Source organism: Diabrotica virgifera, chromosome 8, assembly GCF_917563875.1.
Source record: "Diabrotica virgifera virgifera chromosome 8, PGI_DIABVI_V3a".
Classification (NCBI taxonomy): domain Eukaryota; kingdom Metazoa; phylum Arthropoda; class Insecta; order Coleoptera; family Chrysomelidae; genus Diabrotica; species Diabrotica virgifera.
Genome location: NC_065450.1, coordinates 66,684,202 through 66,711,503, shown reverse-complemented (window position 1 = coordinate 66,711,503; position 27,302 = coordinate 66,684,202). Strand labels below are relative to the sequence as shown.

The following is a 27,302-nucleotide window of genomic DNA, read 5'->3' as shown; positions in this document are numbered from 1 at the left end:
GCCAGTGGGGGTACAACGGCCTCCTTAATTCAGATGGACTTACCCAAGTTTTTTTTTATGTATTTTGACCCGTAGAACACGAATTTTTTGGGTAACAGTCGATCCGGATGTCGATAAGATTGTTATAAACAAAGAACTTAAGGAATCACATAACAGCGATTTTTCGCAAAACAAAACATTTTTTTGTATTTTTTGGGTCATTCTAAGCAAAAAATGTTCTTACAAGTTTTTTCGTACGATGCACAGTTTTCGAGATAAACGCGGTTGAACTTTAAAAAAATCGAAAAATTGCAATTTTTGAACCCGAATAACTTTTGATTGAAAAATAAAATAGCAATTCTGCTTACCGCATTTGAAAGTGCAAGTCAAATTCTATCGGTTTTGATTACTTTCATTGCTAAAAATTATTTTTTTTATTGTTAAACAAAGCTATAAACACATAGTGATTGAATGATGTTTTCAATGCATTTCTCATTTGAAATCGAACGAGTAGGCGCGCATACAGACAATTTCTACGTAGATTACGTACATTAAAACGCATGCATTGGGCACGGTAAACACTATGTGTTTATGGCTTTGTTTAACAAATAAAAACTTAATTTTTAGCAATGCAAATAATCAAAACCAATACAATTTAACTTGAATTTTCAAATGCAGTAAGCAGAATTGCTATTTTATTTTTAAATCAAAAGTTATTCTGGTTCAAAAATTTCACTTTTTCGATTTTTTGAAAGTTCAACCGCGTTTATCTCGAAAACTATGCATCCTAAGAAAAAAACTTGTAATACCATTTTTTGCTGAGAATCACCCAAAGCATACAAAATAATGTTTTGTTTTGCGAAAAAAGTTCTTTGTTTATAACAATCTTATCGACATCCAGATCAACTGTTACCCAAAAAAATCGTGTTCTACGGGTCAAAATACATAAAAAAACTTGGGTAAGTCCATCTGAATTAAGGAGGCCGTTGTACCCCCCTGGCGAAAGTACTAGTAAGGCATATCCGAAATATTTGTGTCCTTGTTATAGCAAGATTTTTTGCTTCCTATAAATCCAAGCTCTGTACAAATAACTATTATAACTCATACATACACGTTGCTAATAATAGATATATCGTATCCACTTTGTGCTACATTTTTGAGCACCGTAATATTTCTCTTGTTTAATGCAGTTGTGTTAATTTGGAAATTATTGAAACATCAAAATTATAGAAATACTTCGCTTTCTTATAAGTAGTTTGACAACTAACAATACCTGCCTCAAACACGAAGGCACTTTAAATTTTGCACAAGTTTTATTGTACTTTTGGCAAATTGATTTTTAATTTATTTAAATATTATTTAATTAATTTATATTTAGATTAAATTTAAATAATTTTTATTTCTAATTTTTTAATGTATCTAATTTGCAAATTCGTTGGCCTTCAGATTTTCAACGGCTTTCATAAACAAAAATATCTTTTCTTTATCTTATCGATTATTTTTATTATATAAATATGAATATAAAAAATATAAAAACTAATTCGTTCATTCTAGATAATTGCTATTTATGTATAAATAATATCTATAAAATAAATTAGATTCTATAAAATCGCTATTTTTTAAACATTTATAATACCTTTCCAGCATTTCCAACTTTCTTTAGATCAATATTTATTATTTTTTTTACTAAAAAATGGATTTGGCAGAGAAAATTAGCCAGATGTGTTTGTGATTGATTGCAGATTCATAGTCATAAATTTCTTATTTCATAACATAGGTAAGTTACTACAATATTATAGTAGAGGATTCGATATAAGGTCGACTTGCACCGATCTGTTTAATGGATAAAATAAAAATTATTGGACATGTAATTTAGCATTACTAAACATTAATTTAACAATTACAAAAAACAAAGGTTTCCCGATTAATCTTGTTCTAACTATAATTAATTAATAATTAAAAATGACATTTTTTATGAATTAAAACAAAAATTTCGACCCGGTCAGATATTATTTCAGATTTTTTGGATCATTCTTAACAAAAAAGGTGTTTTGTAATTTTTCTCTAAAGTTGGTAGTTTTCGAGTTATAAACAATTTAAAACTAAAAAAAGAACGAAAGATGACAATTTTCAAGGCTCAAAAACACAAGTAAAAAATATCATTTTTGTAATCATCAAGTACATACCTACATAAATTCAAGTTCAAACTTTTTTCTATCAGGTCTCAATAAGAATTTTAGCCATGTTTTATTCTAAAACATATTTTTTTTATTGTTAATAAGGAAGGTTTCTTATGGGGAGACGGGTATTAACAACTAAAAAACAATGTCTCATAATGAAATAAATCCAAAAGACTTATCAAGAACTAATAGAATAAGGTTTGAACTTGAATTTAGGTACTGCGTAATTTCAAAAATGATATTTTATACTTATAGTTTTGAGTCTTGAAAATCGTCATATCTCGTTCTTTTTTCAGTTTTAAATTGTTTATAACTAGAAAACGATCAACTTTAGAGAAAAATTACAAAAGGCGTTTTTTGTTTAGAATGACCTAAAAAATCTGAAATAATATCTGCCCGGGTCAATTTTATTTTAGGTCAAAACGGCAAACAGGTGTATGTTTTCAAAAAACTTTTGATAGTGTGTAAAAAATATATTTTATATCAGCTAAGTACTTTCAACACATAACGTGCCATCATCAGAGCTTCCTAAAAGGACATATTAAGATAAAAAATTTTACATATAAAAAATGAGTGAAAAACTTACGTCCTCTTAAAATACCTTCATAGAAGAGCAATTGCTTAACAACACAACAAAACACATGAATACTGGGCAAAAGCCACAGATATAGGGTAATAACCCTTTACAGTGAATAGAATCACATCTAAATTATTTTATTAAATTATAAAGACAACATGGCTGAGTCAGACCATTTTGAGCCCACGTGAACAGCAGATCAGCTGAGGAAGACTGTCATTTATTAAAATGGTAAAGAAGGAACTACAATCTTATGCGACCTCTATATTCATAAATATTAATTAAAAAATTGAAAATGACTAAAAAGCCATGTATAGGTTAAATGAATTTAAAGTTAAGATACTAAATTTTAAAGTTAAAATTTTCAAAAGATTACTATTATTACTATTGAAGTGAAATGTTAACGTGTATATTATAAGTTATCAAAATTCTTCCAAAAACAAAACTGTTATAGTTTGACCAAGTGTAGAAGAAGTTAGATGAAATCAAACCTAGGAGAAATATCATTTGACAAGCTCAGAGTTCGAAAGCTGTTATTTAAAAAAAAAAAAAATTTAAAAATCGTATTGATTAATTCAGACAAATAACAAATATTTATTTGTTTAAAAAATATGTAAAAAATTAACGAAAACTCAAGAATACCTAAAAGTAATGTTCAAAAAACTTTCATAAATTGTTGGGTATACTGTATACTAAACCAAAATTATTAAAGAAATTTCTTAAAAATAGGATCAAATTTACAATTTAATTGAATTTGGGTGTTAACACAGTTTTGAGGGTTTCTTTTCATTTCAAATGTAATCAAATGGGTATCAAACTATTATTATCAAATTATTATCTTCAAATCACAATCCTTTACAAAAAATCTTGTATTGGTTTAGATATGTGGATGATGTGTTGGCTATTATAGAAGGAAATTCCTCAGATGCAGAAAATATTCTAGTTTCACTCAATAATTTACATCCAGCCATAACTTTCACTTTAGAAACAGAGTCTAACAATTCTATTAATTTTCTAGACTTAACATTGACTAGAATAGAGAACAAATTAAGTTTTTCAGTCTTTAGAAAACCAACTCAGACTGACCATACTATCCCTAGTTCTTCGAATCATCCTTTTCAACAGAAGATGTCTTCTTTTTATTGCTATATCCATCGTTTACTTACCTTACCATTATCAGATACAAATTTTACTTCTGAATTGGATATTATTAAACAACTTGCACATAGTAACGGTTACTCCCCTACTTTGGTTGATAACATTCTCAACAAATTAAGGAATAAAAGAAACAGATCTCTAGCTTATATTGCGACCCCAGACAACTCCAACTCAGCTGTTATGTATAGATCTATATCATACATAGGTTATCCTTCAGACAATATAGCAAAAATCTTAAATAACATCCCTAACTTAAAACTTTCATTTAAATGCAAAGATAACATCAAGTCAATTTTCTCTCATACTAAAGACAAAATTAAAAAAACTTGCAAAAAGTGGCATTTATAAATTGTCATGTGGTGAATGCCCTGTGACTTACGTGGGTAGAACGATGCGACCTTTGGATACTCGCATCAAAGAGCATCTGTCAAAAATCGATAAATCTAGCTTTGGTCATCATTTACATGCATCGAAACATAGCTTTAGTCCACAAAGAGATAGTAGGATCTTACACAGCATACCTAATAATAACTATACCAAAATGAATCTACTAGAAGATCTAGAAATAAGTAGAGAAATGAAAAGAAACCCTCAAAACTGTGTTAACACCCAAATTCAATTAAATTGTAAATTTGATCCTATTTTTAAGAAATTTCTTTAATAATTTTGGTTTAGTATACAGTATACCCAACAATTTATGAAAGTTTTTTGAACATTACTTTTAGGTATTCTTGAGTTTTCGTTAATTTTTTACATATTTTTTAAACAAATAAATATTTATTATTTGTCTGAATTAATCAATACGATTTTTAAAATTTTTTTTTTTTAAATAACAGCTTTCGAACTCTGAGCTTGTCAAAAGATATTTCTCCTAGGTTTGATTTCATCTAACTTCTTCTACACTTGGTCGAACTATAACAGTTTTGTTTTTGGAAGAATTTTGATAACTTATAATATACACGTTAACATTTCACTTCAATAGTAATAATAGTAATCTTTTGAAAATTTTAACTTTAAAATTTAGTATCTTAACTTTAAATTCATTTAACCTATACATGGCTTTTTAGTCATTTTCAATTTTTTAATTAATATTTATGAATATAGAGGTCGCATAAGATTGTAGTTCCTTCTTTACCATTTTAATAAATGACAGTCTTCCTCAGCTGATCTGCTGTTCACGTGGGCTCAAAATGGTCTGACTCAGCCATGTTGTCTTTATAATTTAATAAAAGAATTTAGATGTGATTCTATTCACTGTAAAGGGTTATTACCCTATATCTGTGGCTTTTGCCCAGTATTCATGTGTTTTGTTGTGTTGTTAAGCAATTGCTCTTCTATGAAGGTATTTTAAGAGGACGTAAGTTTTACACTCATTTTTTATATGAAAAAAATTTTATCTTAATATGTCCTTTTAGGAAGCTCTGATGATGGCACGTTATGTGTTGAAAGTACTTAGCTGATATAAAATATATTTTTTACACACTATCAAAAGTTTTTTGAAAACATACACCTGTTTGCCGTTTTGACCTATTCAGAAGTGTGTACAAGTCTTGCAGTCTTTTCCAATTTTTTTTTTAATTTATAAAAAATATATTTTTTTAATTTTTTATTAATTATTATAGTTAGAACAAGATTAGATCGGACAATCCTTGTTTTTTGTAATTGTTAACATGCTAAATTACATATCTAATAATTTTTATCCATTAAACAGATCGGTGCAAATCGACCTTATATAGGTATCTTAGACTATATTTTTATAGATAAGTACACATACATTTTTTTCTTTTTTTTTTTGTTATTTTTCTTCTTTTTCTTTGTGTTTCTATTTTTTTCATTTATTTATTTTTTTTGTTATTATTATTTTATTATGTGGTCTTTTTTATATATTATATTAAATTGTTTTAAACCATATTAACAAATAATACGTCTAGTTAATACTATATGTTTACAACTTTTGTATTAGGTAATATTAAGAAGACAAAAAACGTCGGCGTCTTTTTATAAGGTGGCAATGTTATTTCAATAGGCTATAAAAATGGGATGGAGTGCTTGTTTATGATTATGTTAACTACCAATTAAATAATTTATTTCTCCATTTGAACAATCACCTTGATTGATTTATTGTTTTCGAAAAAACTTAAAGGCCTACTTGTTTGTCGTTTTTTACTACACCTATAAGTAAAAAGATAATATTTATGTACAGTTCTTACGATGTCAGTTGGACCAGAAGCATTTTTGGGGTCCGGTCAGTAATTCTACGAAGAGCATAGAAATAAAGATAAACCATATAAACATTTGCTTACTTCAAAATTGATCACTCCTTGTATTAGTCCACATGGACGCGGGTGTGGCTTATTACTTTCTAACGTATCTTATTGGGCAATACTGAAGAGTAATTGGTCAAATTGTTCGGAAGTGCTTAGGCTCAAATCATATCGTTATCTGGTCAAAATACCTTCTCATGTTTCAAAGGCGGCAAGCAATATAAACACTAAATAAACAGTGTCGTCGTCATAACTTACAATTATTTTATTTTTATAATACATTTTTTGTCTCATTTCTTTAGTACTTAAAAAATGAATAAGCACATTAAATTGCATTTGTAAGTATTATATACTTTTAATGATCAATTTTAAATTTTAATAACTGTATTGTTTATACAGGATGTCCCATATATTATGCGAGATTTAATGACGTCAATTTGCTCAGTCCGCTGATTGGATAATGGAATTAATGGAATTTTTCACGTTTCATATTTTTATTTTTTCCATATTTTCCTTTGTATGTGTCCATGTCTAAGAGCCATATATGAGGAGAGGGAGTGTACATTGATTGAAGACTCTTGATTTTAGGTATTGGGGGTATTTTTTTTTCTTTAGAATAAAAGACAGTTTTCCGAGTGATGCCCAGGCCAATCTTATTATTTTTTTTTTATTTCTTCGGTCTGATTTTTTTTATTTAATTTAGTGATTTGTCCTAGAATATCTCTTTTACTTGCTTTATTCTTGTTTGTGCCACTGTAATTATTGGTTCTCCTTTGTTAATTGGTCATGGCTTTTGTTTTACTGTAAGCGATGTTCAGTCCCATCTTTGTCGATTCACTATCTAGTGCTTCCATAATTCTTTGTAATTCTTCACTATTTTCTGTTTTAATACAATATATTATATCCTTACAAGTCAAAAGTGACATTTGGAAACATTGTGTAGCTCATGTTCAAGTAAAATAAAAATATTATCTTGCTTTGTCACCAATATTAATGTCTTCTTCTTCTTTTCCTTCTTCTTCTTCTTGTGTAGACATGACTGTCTGTTTTTCAATGTGCCTCCAGTAAGTTGTCAAGCTGAAAATTTTTTAATAGCTTAAGGGTGTCTAGTTGGAGAAACTTTGATATATGGGAACACTGGAACAGGGGAAGTTTTAATTGTGGAACAGGTTAAAAATTTGGAACGGCCAGACCACGAAAACGGCACATGTATTTTGTCCGACAGAACAGACTTAAACTCTCCGAACAGAGATTAAACTCTCATGCAAAAATCAGCCTACTATTTATCACCAAATGGGCGTTTTAATGAGTGGAACATGTAGAATATGTCAAATGACAGGAATTATGACAGGTGATAAATAGCAGTCTGATTTTTGCATGAGAGTTTAATCTCTGTTCGGAGAGTTTAAGTCTGACCGTTCCAAATTTTTAACCTGTTCCACAATTAAAACTGCCCCTGTTACAGTGTTCTCATATATCACAGTTTATCCGACTAGACATCGTTTAAGCTAATAACAAATTTTCAGCTTACTATTAATCAACTTTTTTTTTCATACGCGGCATACAGACCTAACTGACCGTCTTCCTATTGGGGAACCGTCTCTCGCCGTCCTTACTACTTTGTTTTTTGTCATTTGGCTCATGTAGTTGTTCCATTATACTCTTCTGCTTTTTACCCAGTTATTAATGTTGTCCACCTTGCATATCTGTCGTATATCTGCACTTCTAGCTCTTCCCATATCCCATCGATTTTTCAAAGTATTTTCATCTCTGCTGTTTGTAGCATTCTTTCTGTCCTTTCTGTATCAAGTCGTGTTTCTGCCGCGTATTTATGTGATTATTGGTCTGATAACTGTTGTGTAAATTGCGCCTTTCACTTCTTTTCCAATACTGGTGTGGTAGTTATAAACACAACAAGTGTCGAATCAAGTTCTGAACACACGGATAGTGATATATTTCAACTTGTCAAAAATATGTCCCATGTACCTATAGTATTTTTACTACAAAAGCGATATTACGTAGGTCAAAATTTTTGACGTAAGAAAACTGTCAAAACATTAGAATGTAAATTTTCATTATTGCCATGTTTATTATAAACATGGATATAATGAAGAGTCACATTCTAATGTTTTGACAGTTCTCTTACGTCAAAAATTTTGACCTACGTAATATCGCTTTTGTAGTAAAAATACTATGCAGTAGTAAAAGTGATCTCTCCATTAGTCATGAATTAAGACAATTCGACTGGAAGACGAATTGTTCGTTTTCATGTATTTTATGTGTATATTCAAAGTGTAGTCTTATTTCTTTAGTTCTCAAATTAATAAGCACGTTAAATTTCATTTGTATTATGTATTTTTAATTATCTTTGGTGTCAATTTCATAAAGAAATGTGAACAATTAACAACATTATTACTGTTTAACAAATTATGAACCATAATTTAAAAATAAAAGTTTACTCATTAATTTCTATTGCGCCGCCTATGTTTTACAAACGTTGCCGACAATCGGTGTCGAATTTTGTTTTTATACTGGTCCAACTGACATCGTAAGAACAGTAACTATGGTCTGTTTTTTAACCAAGAGGAATAATTCAAATTAACCGCGCCGTAATGCTCGTTTGTAATTGGTCCAACCTCAGGCAAGTTTACTCCACTGTTACGAAATTTTGACACTAATGACATTTACGAAATTTTGACATTCTGTCATTTTATAGGTTAATTAAGTTATGTTGGCGATTGTTTGTGTTTTTTGCATTGTTCCTTTAATTTTTAGATTTTTGATCTACTTTTTTTTATATAAAAAACAGTTGTTTTAGAATTCTTTAGTGACGTATTAGCATAATATAATATGTATGGATTATCGTCGAAAGCCGATATGATCAACCAAAAAAGAAGATGTATTTGGCGATTTTTCTAGTGACTTTCTTGGGTGTGAATCTGTCTTTTTAGTTTACTCCTCCTGGTTTGTGCTAGGTGAATGTTACTTTCACCTCCCTAGGGCTTCACCTCCCTAGGTGAATGTTACTCTGAGCTAATTAGCAAAATACAAGGAAAAGTTATTTACCAGCAATTTTATTACTGGAATCGAATCTTATGATTGTATATATTAATAATATAGGTATGCAAAGTCCGCAGATAGTGTGCTACTTTTTTTATAAACAAAATGGCGCCCGAAAATCGTGTTTTTTTCACTTTTTGCTCTATAAGTCCAAAGATTTGAACTTTACAGCAAAAACACCCAAATAAAAATTAACCGTAATTAAATTCTGCATAAAGACGTGTTTTTCCCGATTTACTTCGACGAAAATTTTCCCCGGAAAATGCGTGGTTTTTCCAACAAAATCTTTAATTTTCAACTAAAATTTTAGATAAGTAATTATTCATTAATAATTAAATAACTTGGTAATATAAAATATCTTTTCGCCTAGATTATAATTCCATAAGCCGATGGAAATTGAATGAAGAGTTTAGCAACAATTGAATTGTTAATTAAAAATTTACGGTCGCTATAAAAACCACAATAATTACGATACATAAGAATAACTATGATTTTTGTATAAAAAGACACTGTACCTATCTAATGCACTTTACAGAATTGAAAATCATTGATGATGCCGCTAGGGCATCTATGCCGTTTCGTTCGTTGCAATCCGGGACTGCACGCTGGGGTTTGTTTTGGTTGGATCAGAGAGAGCAGCATATGTGCCTCCTGATGAGAGACTAATAAGTTTCGAAACCGGTAGAGGTGCTTGCTGCACTCCCTGATTGGACTAGAATTATGGTTCGGCTGTATTTTCGTTTTGCAACGAAATTGAAAATGGTTATTCACTTTTGATATCCGAAATAACCTATTAGTTGTTCTGTTACTTGCGTTCTTAGAATTTTCTTGATGTCTAGTTGTCCGACGTCGATGCTGGTGAAAGGAAAATAAGTGGCGTTAGGATGGGTATTACAAAGGACGATCTTCAGTTCATATCCTAAGAGCGAGAGAACGGCCGATCAGTACACCACCTAGGCGAGAGGTGGGACGAAAGCAAAAAATCAATACTCGATCCAGGCGAGCAACAGAAGCGATTGATCAATACTCGATCGCAGGTACGAGGAACGGACGGTGGCCTCTGATCAGTACTCAGCGACCTGGGGGTAGAAGTTCTTATCAGATCAACATTCCGGATCAATCTTAAAGCTCTGTAGATTGTTCTTTTGTCCTTTTAGCCGGCATTCCAGCATACATCGATGGTAGGGGTAGGTTTCTGGTGTGAGCTCTATCATACAGAGAAGGTGACGACGGCCTCATCGTTATAAACTATTTTTGAGCTATAAATTCACACGTCAATATTTTTAATTATACAAAAAATATAGCTACACGCTAAAAATGCTACACGGAAGTAACTCCAGAACCATATATATTCTAATTATGTACCTTCCTTTTCAATTTAATTTTAATCAAAGAAAATATACCTTTCTATCAAAATTATTCTGAAATAGAAATTGTAAGCTGTACATTGTATTGTTAGACCTCTTTTCATTTCACCTTTTGAAGTAAAACTCGTGTTTGAACTCGTATTATTACTTCTTTTTATCTTTTTCGTATTAAAAATATGTTTTAGGTGCTAATTGAAATAGTGGGATGAAATTGAAATATTAGGCACACGGAAAAGCAGCTAAAGGAGCTTCTCGTGTTTTTAATTTGTGTCATCAAGGCAAAAATGTGAGATAAAAACTACAATAAATTTAATGAGGACTTAACATGATCATCAAAGAATAGTTAGTAACGAGGATATTAATTTTGGTGGTTGCTAGGTCACATAAAATTGATAAAAAGTGCAAGTAACGAATATAAAAAAATATATTTATGAATTAATTGTTATAATACATGTTCAAAATTTGCACCATGACGTTACAAACAAGCTTCATAATGTTTCTGAAGATCATTACTAGTGTGGGCAGATTATCGGAGAATAAGCCATTTTTGGGAAAAGTTACTTACCAGCAATTTTATTGCCGGAATCGAATCTTATGATTGTATATGTTACAGTTCAAGTTGATTATCCAGTTGGAGTTGACTCCAACTAGTTGGAGTCAACTCTAACGGCTGGTTTCAGTAAAAGTTGATTATAAATATAAAATGAAGATTTATATTCAACATTTACTAGTAAAAGTAGACTCCAACTAGGAAAAGTATACTCTTCCCAATGCAATTTAGTAAAAGTTGATTCTGATTCACACAAACAGCCGATTCTAGAAATTAAATGTTACTGAATATGTTCAAATTAGTCTAAGCTGTATCGTCGCCCCCGTTAGGTAAATTACTCCGATTAGAATTTTTTGCACAAACTTACTAAAAAAAAGGTCCTTATAACAAATCTACTGGGTGCCAGGCAGTACCTTGATCGATAAATTGTTTAAACAATTTTTTTAGACAAATTCACAAAAATAATTTTTTTATTTCGAGTAATTTTTTTTAGATCATTTGGGTTATTCTGAGCAAAAAAGGTATTTTGTGATTTTTGTCGAGTTATACGCGATTTAAAATTTGAAAAATGCGAAAATAGTCATTTTCAAGGCTTAATAACTCGGTTAAAATCCATTATTATGAAAATCAGAAAGTGACCAAATCAAAGTTTATAGCCCCCTCTACAAGATCCAGCAGAAATTTTTTGTCACTATTTTATTACTAAGCTTTATCTATAATTATTAACAATGAGCGCTAAGTGCGTATTAGGCGGCCGTCAATGGTGAGTGCTAAAGAGATGCACCATTCCGGCCGTCCAATGGTGAATCTCACTCGCACTCACATTGACGGCCGCCTCAGTACACGCTTAGCGCTCATTGTTGATAATTAAAAATAATATCTTATTAATGAAATAATGACAAAAATTTCTTCAGGATCTTATAGAGGTAGCTTTAATCTTTGATTTTTTTTAGTTTCTGAGTTCACTAAAATCATTCATTATTGTACTCATTTGCCCTCATTTTCGGCAGTAAAGTAACACTTTGTTGTATTGAAAGAAGAATGTTACTTTACCTGCCGCGATTATTAATCAAATTAAGCGAGATTGAATGTAAGTGGTCAATGGCAGCAATCGATTATTTATTTGAGTGAAATTAAAATTTATTTACTTTAATTATTAAAAATATTGAACAAAATTTATATTATTATTAATAAAATTTATGTCAAAAAGTAAAATTCTGTAGTGTTTCGCAATTATATTCATACCAAATAGATTGTTACTTCAGACACACTTTAAACCCTTCATGTACTGCTATCTATATTTACAATTTTCACACAATAAAACCTTTACATCAGCGGTTCCCAATCTTTTTGAGTCATGTACCATCTAAAGTTTCTTTTATTATATTTCTATATTTTTAGATTGTATAATCAAGACTTATTATGTACTACTATTTTAAGTTTTTGTGTGTTTTGTGTACCACCGCAAATAATGATATGTACCACCGGTGGTACATGTACCACAGATTGAGAACCGCTGCTTTACATAATATGAGATAGAGTAGATAAAAATTATTTTTGTGAATTTGGTTAACAAAAATTGGTTAAACAATTTTTCGACCGCGGTACCGCGTGACACCCTGTGTATTTGTTATAAGGATTGTTATACGGATGTATAGTTCGAGAAATTTATATTGTGAAACAGCTTTAAGGTCGGCAAAATTTGGTATTCTTTGTCAAAGATGTTTTAAGAGGCGGTTCGTTTGATGACATCTGTTTTTCACACCCACATAATCGGTCCCCTCAGACATTTACAAGTTTTACAAAACTTTTAGTTCAGTAGTATGTCTTACTGGAGTATAGGTGTGTGATTTAAAGCTCGATAATGGAGTGTAAAATGTTGTTTAATTTGAGATTAATTAATTAATTAATAATTAATTTTAGTACATACGATATGTCCTGCTTTAACGGTATATCTAAGTAAAAATAAATATTTTTAATTACATATTTAATCACCAGAAAAAACAACCAGCCTCCGAACTATATTAAAGGGGAACTAGCAGGACTTACAAATCTGACCCGTTTCACTATATTGGTTACTTAAACTATACATATTTCTTTGAGTAAGTTTGTGCAAAAAATCGAATCAGAATAATTTACCTAACGGGGGCGACGTTACAGACTATACTAATAAGTAGTTGAAACGGTCAAAACAAAGAAACGCACACTCATCAAAAATGCACTTGAGATTCTCGTATAATCAACATTTACTGAATCGATCCAGGAAGAGTCAACTCCAACTAGTAAAAGTTGATTTAAATTTTTAAAATCAACTTTTACTGCTCGTTTCAGTTGGAGTTGACTCCAACTAGTTGGAGTCAACTCTAACTGAGAATCAACTTGAACTGTAACATATATATTAATAATAATATAGATATGCAAAGTCCGCAGATAGTGTGCTACTTTCTTTATAAACACAATGGCGCCCGAAAATCGTGTTTTTTTCAATTTTTGCTCTATAACTTAAAAGATTTTAAATTTACACCAAAAACACCAAAATAAAAATTCACCATAATTAAATTATGCATAGAGACGTGTTTTCCCGATTTACTTCGACGAAAATTTCCCCCGGAAAATGCGGGTTTTTCCAACAAAATCTTTAAGTTTCAAGAACTGTGGAGTGTACTATTTCTGAATACATCTTCAATCTGTATAAACAAGGCATTACATTTCACTTATTCAATAATTATTATTTTTGGTCATTTTCTGGAGCTCTCCAAAGAATGGACTTAATGTTTACATCTCTTGCAATTATATATCGCCTATATTTTCTTGCGGTGTCGATTATACTCTGGAACCTATCTTTATACTCCTTCATTTTACAGTTTGGGGATATATAACAAGCTATTATAGTGTAGTTTTCAACGAAAACTTTTCGTTTATAAATTCGCAATGTCTGTGCGTTAGTGCGTTGCCGCTCCTGCAATACTTAGAGCAGATTTATCGATGGATTCATATGTAGTTTTGTCTTCTGAATCCAAATCTGAAAACGGCATTTCGATATCTCTAACCGTCTACTTCGAGATAATCGACCTCAAAGTCTAAAATGTGACGTCACAATCCTTTTATTTTCTGCCGACACACTAAACGTCAGCTGAAATCGTTGCTAGTAAGTAGGCTAGTTTTTTAATCTGAATTTGTTAAGCAAAGCATAGGTTATTTACATTTGAGTTTGACATTTCGTGAATGTCAAACTAAATTTTAAAATTAAGTATTAATAAAATATCAATGACATTTGATAGTGAATTTAATTATTATATATATTTTATTTAGCGTATGGCTTAAGTACATCACAGAATACATTTGTTGTTGTTGTTTGTTTGGGTTTATATGACTGCGGACACTAAATCCATTCGCCAATTTTACTATTTTTTATTTTATTAGTCATTTTTTCGTATCTTATCCTAAAACTAATACTAATATAATAAACAATTCTACTAATAAATAATTATTTTTGTATTTTTTTTTTTTAATAATTTTTTATATATATATATTTTTATTAATTTTTTTTCCAAATGATGTTCTCAGAGTTCCACAGCAAAAACTGCAACATTCTTCTTTAGCCCTCTACTTCATTCGAAAGCTATTTTACTATGGACTGTCCAAGTTCGTCATTCATTTTTATCTACATATTTTTTTATATTTTTTTAATTATTATATTTTTTTTTCTATTTTTTTTTATATCTTTTTTTATATTTTTTCTTTCTTTTTTTTTTTTATTATTTTTTTATTTTTTTTTATTTTTTTTTTATTTTTATTTTATTATTTTTTTTTTATATTTCTTTTCTTTTTTTTTTCTTTTCTTTTCTTTTCTTTTTCTTTTAACATATAACAATTTACAAGAAATACTTACTCTATATTTTACAATTACAATTTAAGCTTAATATCTAAAATATGTTTATACAATAGTCGGTATACCAACTCATTATTTTCTAATGTTAATAAATAATTTAAATTAACGGGATGGTGGACATCAGTCAAAGAATACAGTGAATTTAAAAACATATTAACTTTATTAGAGATAAGAGAACAGGTCAAAATTTTGTGTTGTAGATTGCCCAACTGTCCACAAATACATTGTGGACTATCAGCTATATTAATTTTAAATAAATATGATGGAGTAAGACAGTGGTCAAATCTCATTCTGCATATGGTTCTTATCATATCTTTTGTCGACTCCATTTTAGAAAACCAAGGTTTATCCGTTATATAGTTTCTGATTGATCTGTAGTGGTTTCCTGTATTTACGTTTTCATCAATATACCTTTCTTTCCATTCTTTCTTAATCTCTTTGAATAAATTTGATTCAATATCTTTTGGCGTACAAAGATAATGGGTTAATACTCCTTGTGTCACCGCGTTTTTAGCCAATTCATCTACCATTTCATTTCCAGTTATTCCACAGTGGCTTTTAACCCATGCCAACTTAACAGACTTTCCTTGTTGCTGAAGTTCTTTAATTTTATTTATGATATATAATTCAATGTAGTTCACTTTTGATTTAGGATTTATAGCACTAATTTTACTAAGAGAACTTTTACTGTCACTAAAAATTATAAACTTTGAATGATTTATATTAGATAAATATTTTAGTGCTTCCATTATCGCTATTAATTCAGCTGTGTATATACTCATAATAGAATTTAGTTTAAACATTTTACTAATTTTATTACTGCTATCCCAATAGGCACATCCCACACCTTCAATATTTTTTGATGCATCTGTATATAGCATACAATAATCTTTGAACATTTGTGAACTGTCGGAGATAAACACTAATTTTCTTAAAGATATAGGCAACTTGCTATAGTCCCTTAAAAAGTATACCTGAACTTGTTCCATACTATTAAAGTCAATATTATAATTTGGGTTTATGTCATATTTATAAAGTTGTTTATCATATATTGTCATTTTTGAATATAAATCTACCATATTTAGAGTTTTCTTTTTTATCCAATATTTTTCTGTCAAGTCTGCTAAAAACAGTTGATGTATTTTGGAAATTAAACTTGCCTTTTTTTCATACAATCTAACTAAAAGGTTGATGCCAAGTTTTTTTCGTCTTATATCCATCGGCATTTCACAGCATTCAACTTGTAGATTATTTATCGGTGTACTTCTTAGGGCTCCTATACACAATCTAAGGGATTTATTAATGATTTTGTCTATTTTATTTAAATGACACTGTGATGCGTCACTGTATAATATTGATCCGTAGTCGAATATAGCTCTTATATTATTTTTAAATAACAACAAAGAAATATTTGGATCTGCTCCCCAACGTAAGTGTGATACGAATCGAAGAAGGTTTATTCCTTTTTCTGTTTTTTTAACTATATGGTCTATATGTTCTTTCCAGAGAAGCTGTCTATCCAGAGTAATACCCAAATATTTAACATAACTTTGTACAGGATAGGATATATTGTTTATTAAGATGTGATTGGGTATTTCTTTTCGTTTTCTTGTAAAAATACATAATTTGGTTTTGGAATCAGATATATTTAGTCCATGTAATTCACTCCATATTTTAATATGTTTGTCTCCTTCTTCAATGGATTTGACTGCATTTTCTATTTTAATGTTTTCTTGATAAATAACTATATCATCTGCAAATTGTAAAATTTTTGTTGAGTTTAAATTTTTTTCTATATCAGAAGTGTAAATTAAATATAACAAAGGGCTTAATATTCCTCCTTGAGGTAAACCACCCATCGCTAGTCTTGGACCAAATGTGTTATTATTTACCGATATATAAATTTTTCTACAGTCATACAATTTTATTATTTTTTGACAGAAGCATTCTGGCAGACCTATTTGTATCATTTTGTTATATAGTATATTTAAATTAACGTTGTCGTATGCTGCTTCAACATCTAATAAAAGAGCGATTACTGAAGAATTTTTCGTAAACGCTAAATTTATATCTGTTACCAAATGACTCACAGCTTCCACAGTAGAATGATTTTTTCGAAATCCAAATTGTGTTTGTGATAATTTATTGTTTTTTTCTAGCCAACTTTCGAGCCTAACTTTTATCATTCTTTCCAGTGTTTTTGTTATGCAGGAGCTCAATGAAATACCTCTATAAGATTCTGCTGAATCAGGATTCCGATTTGTTTTGAGAATAGGAATCACCCGGTACTCTCTCCAGTTATCTGGAATATCTTCTGATAACCATATTTGATTAAAAAAATTTAATAGTGTTTCTTTCCCTTTTTGATGTAAATTGGCCAACATAATATAATGTACATTATCTATACCTGGAGAAGTATTTTTCTTATTCTTAAGGCTTATTTCTAATTCACAGAAACTAAATGGAATTGAAAGTGGATGCATAGAGTTTTTTCTTTCCATTACATTAATTTTTGAAAATATATTATCTGGACATACTTAATTTTCTTAAAAACTCCTCAACCCATTCTCCTTCAGTCACTGGATTTACTTGTGGTTTAAAAATGTTTTGTAATCGTTTGGCTTGATTCCACATATCTTTAATTGGTGTATTTTTGTTTAAAGTTTTACAAAAATTTCTCCATGCATTACGCTTACTCTCTAATACAACTTTTTTGGTTTTCGCTACACATTTATTATAATTTATATAATTTTGTATATTAGACTGTAGTTTAAACTTGCGTAAAGCTAGTTTTTGTTCTTCTATTACCTTTTTACAATTGTCATTCCACCAAGTTTTTCTAAATCGTGGATTAGTCCCTGTTCTCTTCTCCGGTATACATATCTTACAATATTCGTTTAATTTATTTAAAAATTGTTGGTAATTTAAATTATTATCTATTTCCATGAAATTATCAGTGATAGAAGAGAAAAGAGACCAATCCGCTTTATTTATGTTCCATTGGAATTTTGTATTTACACATTCCGCTTTATTAACATTAATATTTGACTTAATAATAATAGCAAAATGATTTGATCCTAATGTCTCGTCCACAACATCCCAATCGAAAAAATGACTAATATTTGCTGAGCATATTGTAAGATCTATTGCAGATTTATTATTGCTATTCGGTCTACGCATCAAAGTTTCTTTACCATTATTTAAAATTACAAGATTACAGTCCTCAATAGCTTCTAACAGATTTTTTCCTATAGTATCTACAGTACTACAACCCCAAACATAATTGTGGCTATTAAAATCACCACCAATTATAAAAGGCTTCTCTAGACTATTAAAAAACTTTTTCCATTCATTTAGAGTGATTTTAAGATTTGGTTTTACGTATATTGAATAAATGTTTAACTTTTTTCCGGATTGAATTTTAATTGATATGCTATTGCACATTATGTCATTAATTTGGTGAAAAGTAGGACTGTTGTAAAATTTTATTAATTTTTTCAAAAGGATGGCTACTCCACCATATCCATCATCTCTATCATTCCTAAAGACATTATAACCAGTAAAGTTAATAAAATTACTTTTTTTTAACCAAGTTTCTGATATTAATCCTATATCTATTTTATTGTCATACAAGAATTTTTCTAAATAACCCTTATTTGTTTTAATTGATCTCGCATTCCATTGAAGAAATGAAACGTTAGCCATCACGAGGTAATAATAATTGTGAAATATTGTTTTTTAATAATTCCAACGTTTTTTGATCTAAATTGTGATTAATTTGATTTAATGTTGCTGAAATAAAGTTTACTATTATTTCTCCTATATTATTTTGATTATCGTTTTGTGTTTGTGTTGTGTTAGAATAAATGGGATTATTAAAATTATAACAAGGCTGACTTTGTATTCTTGGTGTTTGCAAAATTTTTCTGCGTGCTTCCATTGTTTCTTTATCTACACTACTAGAATCAATACTACTTGATCTTTTTCGTTTAGATATTGTATATTTATTTGAAGTATTTTCTTGGTCTTTACTTACTGTTGAATAACATTTTTTATATTTATTATTAGCTTCATAATATGTTATATTTTCATTATTCATAACTTTTTTAATATATTCCTGTTTTTGTCTTTCTGTACAATCTGCTCCCTTGTCAGTAGCGCTGTGTTTTCCTTTGCACAATACACAAAGTAAATTATTCGGATTGGAACAATTAGATTTGTTGTGTTCTTCGCCACATCTTTCACACCTATCTTTTCCTCTACATTGGGCACTTATATGCCCAAATCTCAAACACTTTAAACATTGGATTATTCTGGGTGTATAATTTTCCACCTCGTATATCATTTTTTCTATTATTACATTTTTTGGTATAGACTGACCTTTAAAAGTGACAATTACGGTTCCTGTTTTTACATAATTTGTATTACCATTATCTTGAATCACTTTCCGCATAATTCTTTTTACATGTAATACTTCGAATTTAATTCCAAATCTAGGTTTAATTAATGATAATAAATCATTATCTTCTATCTCTTTATCTACCAATTTTATAACACCTTTCTTTTGAGTAAAAAACGTTGGAATATATGCCTCATACTCTTTGCTTTTAAGAATTTGAGAATCAATTAATTTATTAGCACTAGCAAAATTATTTAGTTCTACCTTGATTTTATTTCTACCAACTACTGTAATTTGTGTGATATTATTTTCAATTTCAGGTACTGCACTTAAAATCAAACGGGCCGTGCCGATCCTGTGTAATCGACCAATGTTACCGTTTTTATTTTCTATGTGTACTATATAAGGTGCATTATCTCCAAATTGATATCTATGTTTTAATCTTAAATTTATTACTTTATTTAAATTTTGCTTACCTGACTTATCTGTTTGATTTAAATTTGTCAAAGTTTCATCGTTATTGCAACTAAATTTGTTACTTACCTCAATAGTACTACTTGTTTGGTTTTGTTTGTTTGTTACCTTATTATTTACTCTATTGTTATTTTTATTTAATTCCTCATATTCCATCATCCCATCTCCTTCCATTTCTACATAAAATTTACCTTTATCTGGAGGTTCGGGTGGTATACCTTCCATATTATTTGTTTCCTGAAATTTAACTTCTAGGCGCTAAATTTCACACTTTCTTACAGATCACTGGCTTAGTACTTCTTTATACTACTCGTAATACTCAAAAAGTTAAGAAAAAACCTTAAAAATTAATAATTTTTAGGAGAACTTCTAAATAAACTGCCTTTCAATTTGACGTTTATTTGACCAAAGAATACATTTAGATTTATGCATTATACAATGCATCACAAACAGATGTCCAATTTTTTTATATATTATTCGATTGACCCTTCGGTTGCCATTACAAAGTCTATAGGGTCGCCTGTGTATGCTCTGCGTGGGCAGTCCTGAACAATGTGACTGATCGTCTGTCTTGCAGCGCCGCAATCACAAGAAGGCGAGGGGAGTTTACCCCATCTGTAGAGGGAGTCAGTTTGGGAGTCAGACAGTTTGTTCGAATTCGATTAAGGGCTGCCCAAATCTTACTGGGACGTTCAAATTCGCCAGGTTTCCCTATGATGTCCGGTAGACTATGGTAATGCGGATCTGTCCTACTTTCCCAATCTTCTCTCCATCTGGTATTTAAGTCAAAGTTGGATTGCTGCAGCGCTTGAGCAGATTGTAGAGGGGGTAACCTGGATCTGAGACGGTTTCCAAGAATATCGGGGATGTCATTGTGGACTAGAAGCTGGCGACTGTCCATTATTTTGTTATATTCTTTAACCAATTCATGTTCGAACTTTATTACTTTATTAAACTTTATTAAAGAACAACTTATAAGCAAATGCGTCAAATTTGACAATTCAATATTTTGGTTTCTATAGTTACAAAACCTGTATTTGATGGCATCACGAATATTTGAGGCAAAATAATAATATGTCTATTTGAAAATTTTAACATATTTATTTTAATATAATTTAAATGTTTGATTTTCGGAAAAATAGTATGTATACCTTGTAGGAAAAGCCACATTCCCGGACTCTGTATTCCCTTGTCTCGGCTTGCGCCTCAGACAGACTGAAAAGAAGAGCAAACCAGATAGACGTCAGTCATTTATGTAACCTGGAGGTAAAGGAGGAACTGCAAAGATGTATTAATAATAATTTGAAAATACTTCATGAAAAAGAAACATCTCAGCCAACGAACAACATAGATAAAAAATGGCAAAACGTAAAAATGGCGATAACAATTTAGATATAATAATAACGATAGTAATTTAGATATTGTCAAAAATGACTTATTTGAAATGTCACATATAAGTATTTAAATTGTAAAAATTATTGTAAAAATGGATAAAAACATTCAAAAAGTAATGATAATTCTCTTAGACAACGAAGTCCTGCCAGAAGAGTCCCGTAGGAAATGTTTTACCATACTTTCCTGAATTTTATGAGATATTTTCGGAGGTCCGATAAACAACATCTAAAAGTAACTAAATTAGTAAGAAGAGGAGCCCAAATTTGGAGACCAATGAACGAAAAAGACTTTATTTATTTGATTCCTTTTTGTAAATTTTAAAATTAATTAGTGTTTAATACAATCAAAATTTAACTCTCACGCACAAGTTGTACCTACAACTTCAGTGAGAAACTGAGTTTATTTTGTTATGTACAATTTATTTGCTACGAATAAACTCCATCCCAGATTTAGCCATATGGCTCACACTCCCTCTAAGGGGAAAATTGACTCATCCCAGATACCTACGGTATCAAAAGGATTGAGCTCTGGTGGGACTCTTTCCGTGTTATCGAGCCCTAGGTGACTTGGAATGCAGGTGTATCTCCCAGAAATTTTCGTACGCATCTGGCCGTCGCGAGTAGTACAGCTTTCTGCATGGTCTTATAAAGATGTTCATTTAGACCCAGCTTTTTTATGCTTTCGAGGAGGGTCTTCGGAATAACTCCAGTAGTAGACATAATAATCGGTATCGCCTGGGTACTTTGCATTCTCCATTGCCTTCGTATTTGAATTTCTAGATCTCTGTACTTGGCGATCTTTCCAGTAAATTTACTACGTAGATTATTGTTGTTAGGTATCGCCACATCAATTAGTGTTGTTTGTCTTGTTAATTTATTAACTAGTACGAGATCTGGTCTATTATGTGCCACTGTTTGGTCTGTGAGCACAGTGCGGTCCCAGTATAGCTTGTAGTTGCCATCCTCAAGCATACTCTCAGGGACGTATTGATAATAGGGGAGATGGTCTGTTTGGAGAAGTCCCAGCTTGATAGCTATCTCTTGATGAAGGATTTTTCCCACTGCGTCATGCCGTTCCTTGTATTCAGTTGCAGCAAATGCCTGGCAGCCCCCTGTAAGATGTTGGATGGTTTCTTGGGCTTGACATCCATATCGGCATCTGTCGTTTTGAACCTGAGGGTCTTTGATGATATATTTCAGGTAATTTCTGGTTGGTATAACCTGATCCTGAATGGCCAGTAATGAACCCTCCGTTTCAGGGAACATCTTTCCTGATGTCAACCAGTAGTTCGACGCTATATTGTCGACATAATCTTGGCTGACCTCATTGGGATGTCGCCCGTGCAGAGGTTTACCCATCCAGGCGCGCACTTTTTCGTCCTTAGTAAGGTGGTTTATGCGCATTTCTGGTTCCCCCAGTTTGACCGGTGTTGTGTCATCTACTGCGCGGATAGCGCGATGTAGAGTAGATATCTCAGCCTGCATCTGAAAATAAGTTCTTAAATTAGCAATTTGTTTATCTAATTGCTCACCTATATCCATAAGTCCTCTTCCTCCTAGATTCCGTGGTAATGTTGTTCTTTCCACTGCACTTTTAAGATGGTGTTTTTGTGCCTTTGTGAGGTGTGTTCGTACTTTTCGCTGAAGAGCTTCTATATCTGTTTTTGTCCACTTAACAATACCAAATGAGTAGCTAAGCGCGGAACATGCGTAGGTGTTTAGTGCCTTAAAAAAATTTCTACTGTTAAGGTGTGAGCGAAGCAGCTGTTTTACCCTTCGTATAAACTCAGTAGTTATCTCTGTTTTCATTTGTTTATGGTCAATTTTCCGCGCCTGCTTTACTCCAAGATATTTATACATATCGTTTTTACCCATGGCCTCGATGTTCTGGCCATTTTGCATATCGAATCCTCCGGGCTGTACCTTTCCTCTGACTATATTTAAAATACGGCACTTATCTAGTCCGAAGTGCATACTAATATCATTAGAAAAAGTTTCTACAGTTTTTAGCATCTCGTCGAGTTGGTTTCGAGTGGAAGCCATTAATTTCAAATCATCCATGTACAATAAATGATTAAGCTTCGCCACCACTTTGTTGTTATTTTTTATGCTAAAACCTGCATCTGTGGAGTTCAATAGCTGAGATAGTGGGTTCATAGCTAGACAGAACCACAGAGGACTCAACGAATCTCCTTGAAACAGGCCCCGGCAGATTACGATATTTTCAGTTTCGATGTTACTTTCACCAGGTATTTGAAGGTGAATTCTAGTTTTCCACTCTGTCATTATATGTTGTAAAAAGGTCACTATATTATCATCGACTTTATATATTCTCAATATATCTATAAGCCATTCATGCGGCACTGAATCAAAGGCCTTCTTGTAATCAATAAAAGCAGTAAATAGGTTCCTCTTTTTGGAATATGCTTGATTAGAAATGACTGAGTCGAAAGTTGTTCTTTGCAACCCATAGAACCCTTAGCGCATCCTTTCTGTTGAGGCTCTATGATATTGTTCAGAGCACAGTGTTGGTAGATACGCCGGGCTACACAGGATGTGACCAATTTATACAAAGTTGGAAGGCAAGTAATTGGGCGGTATTTTGCTGGATCTTGGGTGTTATTTTGATCCTTCGGTATTAAATAAGTGGTTCCCTGAGTTAGGAATGATGGTATATCCTGCGGATAAACACGAATAAACTCCATTATTATTATTATTATTATTATTATTATTAACAAGTCCTGCGAAGAAAATTCTGACTAAAGAAAAACCAAAAATAAAGCAAAGATGGATTACTGATAAAATCCTTCTTCTCATGGACAATCGGAGAATAATGAAAGGAAAAAACGAACAAAGGTATAAACAAATACAGAAAGAAATCAAAAAAGAAATCAGAATAGCAAAGGAAGATTTTGGTCATGGAATGGAGTCATGGACGCTGAAGAAGATTGATACCAAAAAATTAGAGGCATTTGAACTGTGGATGTATCGCAGAATCTTGAGAATATCATGGACAGAGAGTCACAAACGTCGAGGTCTTGAGAAGAATGAATAAAGAAAAGGAAGTCATATTTACGATCAAAAAACGAAAACGGCAATACTTGGGACACATTACAAGAGGCGAAAGATATGAACTGCTTCGAATAATTATGCAGGGGAAGATAGCAGGAAAAAGGTCCACAGGAAGAAGACGAAACTCCTGGCTAAAGATTCTACGGAAATGGTATAGCTGTAGCAACAACGAATTGTTTATCGGTCAGCAGTTTCGAAAATACGTATAGCCCTGATGATCGCCAACCTTCGGAACGAAGATGGCACTTGAAGAAGAAGAACTGAAACAAGAAGAAAAAGTAGCAGGTGAGTGAACCCACAGTTTTACAAAAAGAAAATAACATATCTTAGGAAATATAAAGATTTAATTACAAAACGTGGCGTCTAGCCAATTTGTCATTGCTCTTTATTTCTCATGTCACATAAAAATCTCATTTATTTTTACGATAATATCGTCTGTATCATGTTCATTGAAAATAATCTAGAAGTGATGTTGATATTGTTGACAAAAGTAAATTAATTTTTTTTGGCTTGTTTTCATGGCTCGTGCTTATCGTTAAACCAAGTGGAAATCTAATCGATACCATATTTCCTTCTTGTTTTCTAGTCCAGGCTGTAAGCTCGCCCCCGTTAAGTAAATTATTTCGATTCGTTTTTTGTTTGCACAAACTTATACTTCGTCTAATATACTTACCGTTGCACGTCATCCGCGTCATAGCCCGTGACGTCACATGATTCCAACACGAAATATTTAGGCGGTAGGTGTGTTCTTTTTTAGAATCATTTTGCCGAGTACACTGGAATTACAGTCACTAGACATATTTTATTATATACGCATAGAAATAATATTTGAAAATTTCTATTACACAATAATATGTTTCATCTAATTTGTAAAAATGGATTATAAAGCGTTTTTATGAAGTACATTTGTTCGGAACACACTGTAACTGTAATCGAACGAAGGTGATATTTTGGCATAAACTGGTAACATTTATTTGACAATTGCGGTGATGACACTTCATATTTGTTTTTATTCTTTACTTAGGTAAGTATGTGTTTTATTATATTTACTGTTTTTATTATTTACTTTAACGTAAGATTATAACTTAATTCTTGTTTTCTATTTCTAAAGTTTTTATTTATTTACATTGAGTATTAATTGGTTTTGTTGTATAATCCACTTCCGCAAAAAGTATGTGATATAATATATGATTTAAAATGAATTCAAGAATTTTTTGTAATTGGGAAAAAATGTCAACTTATATCTCTGACTTAGATAATGACGTACAACGGTAAGTATATTAGACGGACTGCACTTAAAAAGAGGCCTTATAACAAATCCACAGGGTGCCGGGAGGTGCCGCGGTCAGAAAATTGATTAAATAATTTTTTAAACAAATTCAAAAAATCAATTTTTTCACTTCGGACTATTTTATTAGATCCTTTGGGTCATTGGTCATACCGAGCAAAAAGGTCTCTTGTGATTTTTCTCTAAAATAGATTGTTGTCGAGTTATACGCGATTTAAAATTTTAAAAACTCGATAATGGCCATTTTTAAGGCTTAATAACTCGGTTAAATTATGAAAGTCAGAAAGTGACCAACTCAAAGTTTTAAGCCCCCCTACAAGATCCTGAACAAATTTTTGTCACTATTTTATTATAAAGCTTTTTTAAAAAATTTTAATTATTAACAATGAGCGCTAAGCGCGTATTGAGGCGGCCGTCCAATGATGCATCTCTCTCGGCGAGAGACTCTCGCACTAACGCGTGTGCGATAAATTACTTTATCGCCAACCATCACTAAAGTCATTAATTATTGTACTCATTTGCCCTCATTTGAGGCAGTAAAGTAACACTTTATTGTACTGAAACAAGAATTTTACTTTACCTGCCGCGATTATTAATCAAATTAACCGAGATTTGAATGTAAAGTGGTCGAAGGCAGTAGGTAATCGATTATTTATTTGAATGAACTTACCAATAACTTTACTTTATTTATTAAAACTGTTGGAAATTCCATAAAATTGATTTGGTTGCTTGAATAGTTCGAAATCATATCCCTTTTTGTCCCTTGTCGACGCCAGTGTTGTTCTTGGCGACCATGTTATCGACAGTCACATATGTCGCGAAGAAAGGGACTTTCAACCACTTGAAATCCAAAAACTCTGCCCCTACGAGAAAAAGATGAGAGGCATCCCGACCACTCGAGTGAAAAGACATGAAATAGTGAATTCGTTCGTTTGTTGTTTTCGATCGTGGTGTGTCCAGCCAGATGTGGTAAGCTTAACCTGAATTTAATTACCTATATATTTCCTTTGTTATCGTTTTGAATTATTTGGCAACAAACCAATTTAAGTGTGTATTATTATTGTATTATTGCGCCTATTGATAAAAGTCCACTTTCTTTCCATATTAGAGCCATCAGAAGGGAAAAATTCATAGCAGGTGTTGTAATAGGTATGTTTATTGCTTGTTTTGATTTTATTACTTGTTTCGTTCAATACCTGCTAGTAACCATACAAAAACTATTGTACAAAATTTGCGATATTATCAATTAAATTTATGTTAAAAAGTGAAATTTTGTAGTACATATTTTGTAATTATATTCATAGAGAAAATAATATTAACCGTAGAAAAAATATTTTTACATATTCGAAAAGTTGGTATTTTACTTTACCGATTTAGTAATTATTCAATATTGCTAACTATCGATTAAAAATCGAAAGCGGCCATCTTCAAACAGTTATCTGTCATCACTGTCATGAAATTATTATTACGTCTAGAATTTAAAAAGTTCTTCAATTGTAAATTGCAAGTAAGTGTTAAAACCAATATCAAATTATGTTGGCGATAAAATTTTGTATGCACCACGTCAGTAAAGACTCTTTATCGAACTCGTCTGCCCCCGCCTCGCTCGCTACGCTCGCTTTTCTCGTAATATCAGACTCGTTCGATA

General features: G+C 31.1%; 1 protein-coding gene across 1 annotated transcript in view; it reads right to left on the bottom strand.

Moving 5' to 3' along the window:
- LOC114335546 (G protein-coupled receptor kinase 1) overlaps nucleotides 1-27,302 on the bottom strand; it is a 972,615-nt gene that overhangs the window by 728,360 nt on the left and 216,953 nt on the right. The window lies entirely within an intron of this gene.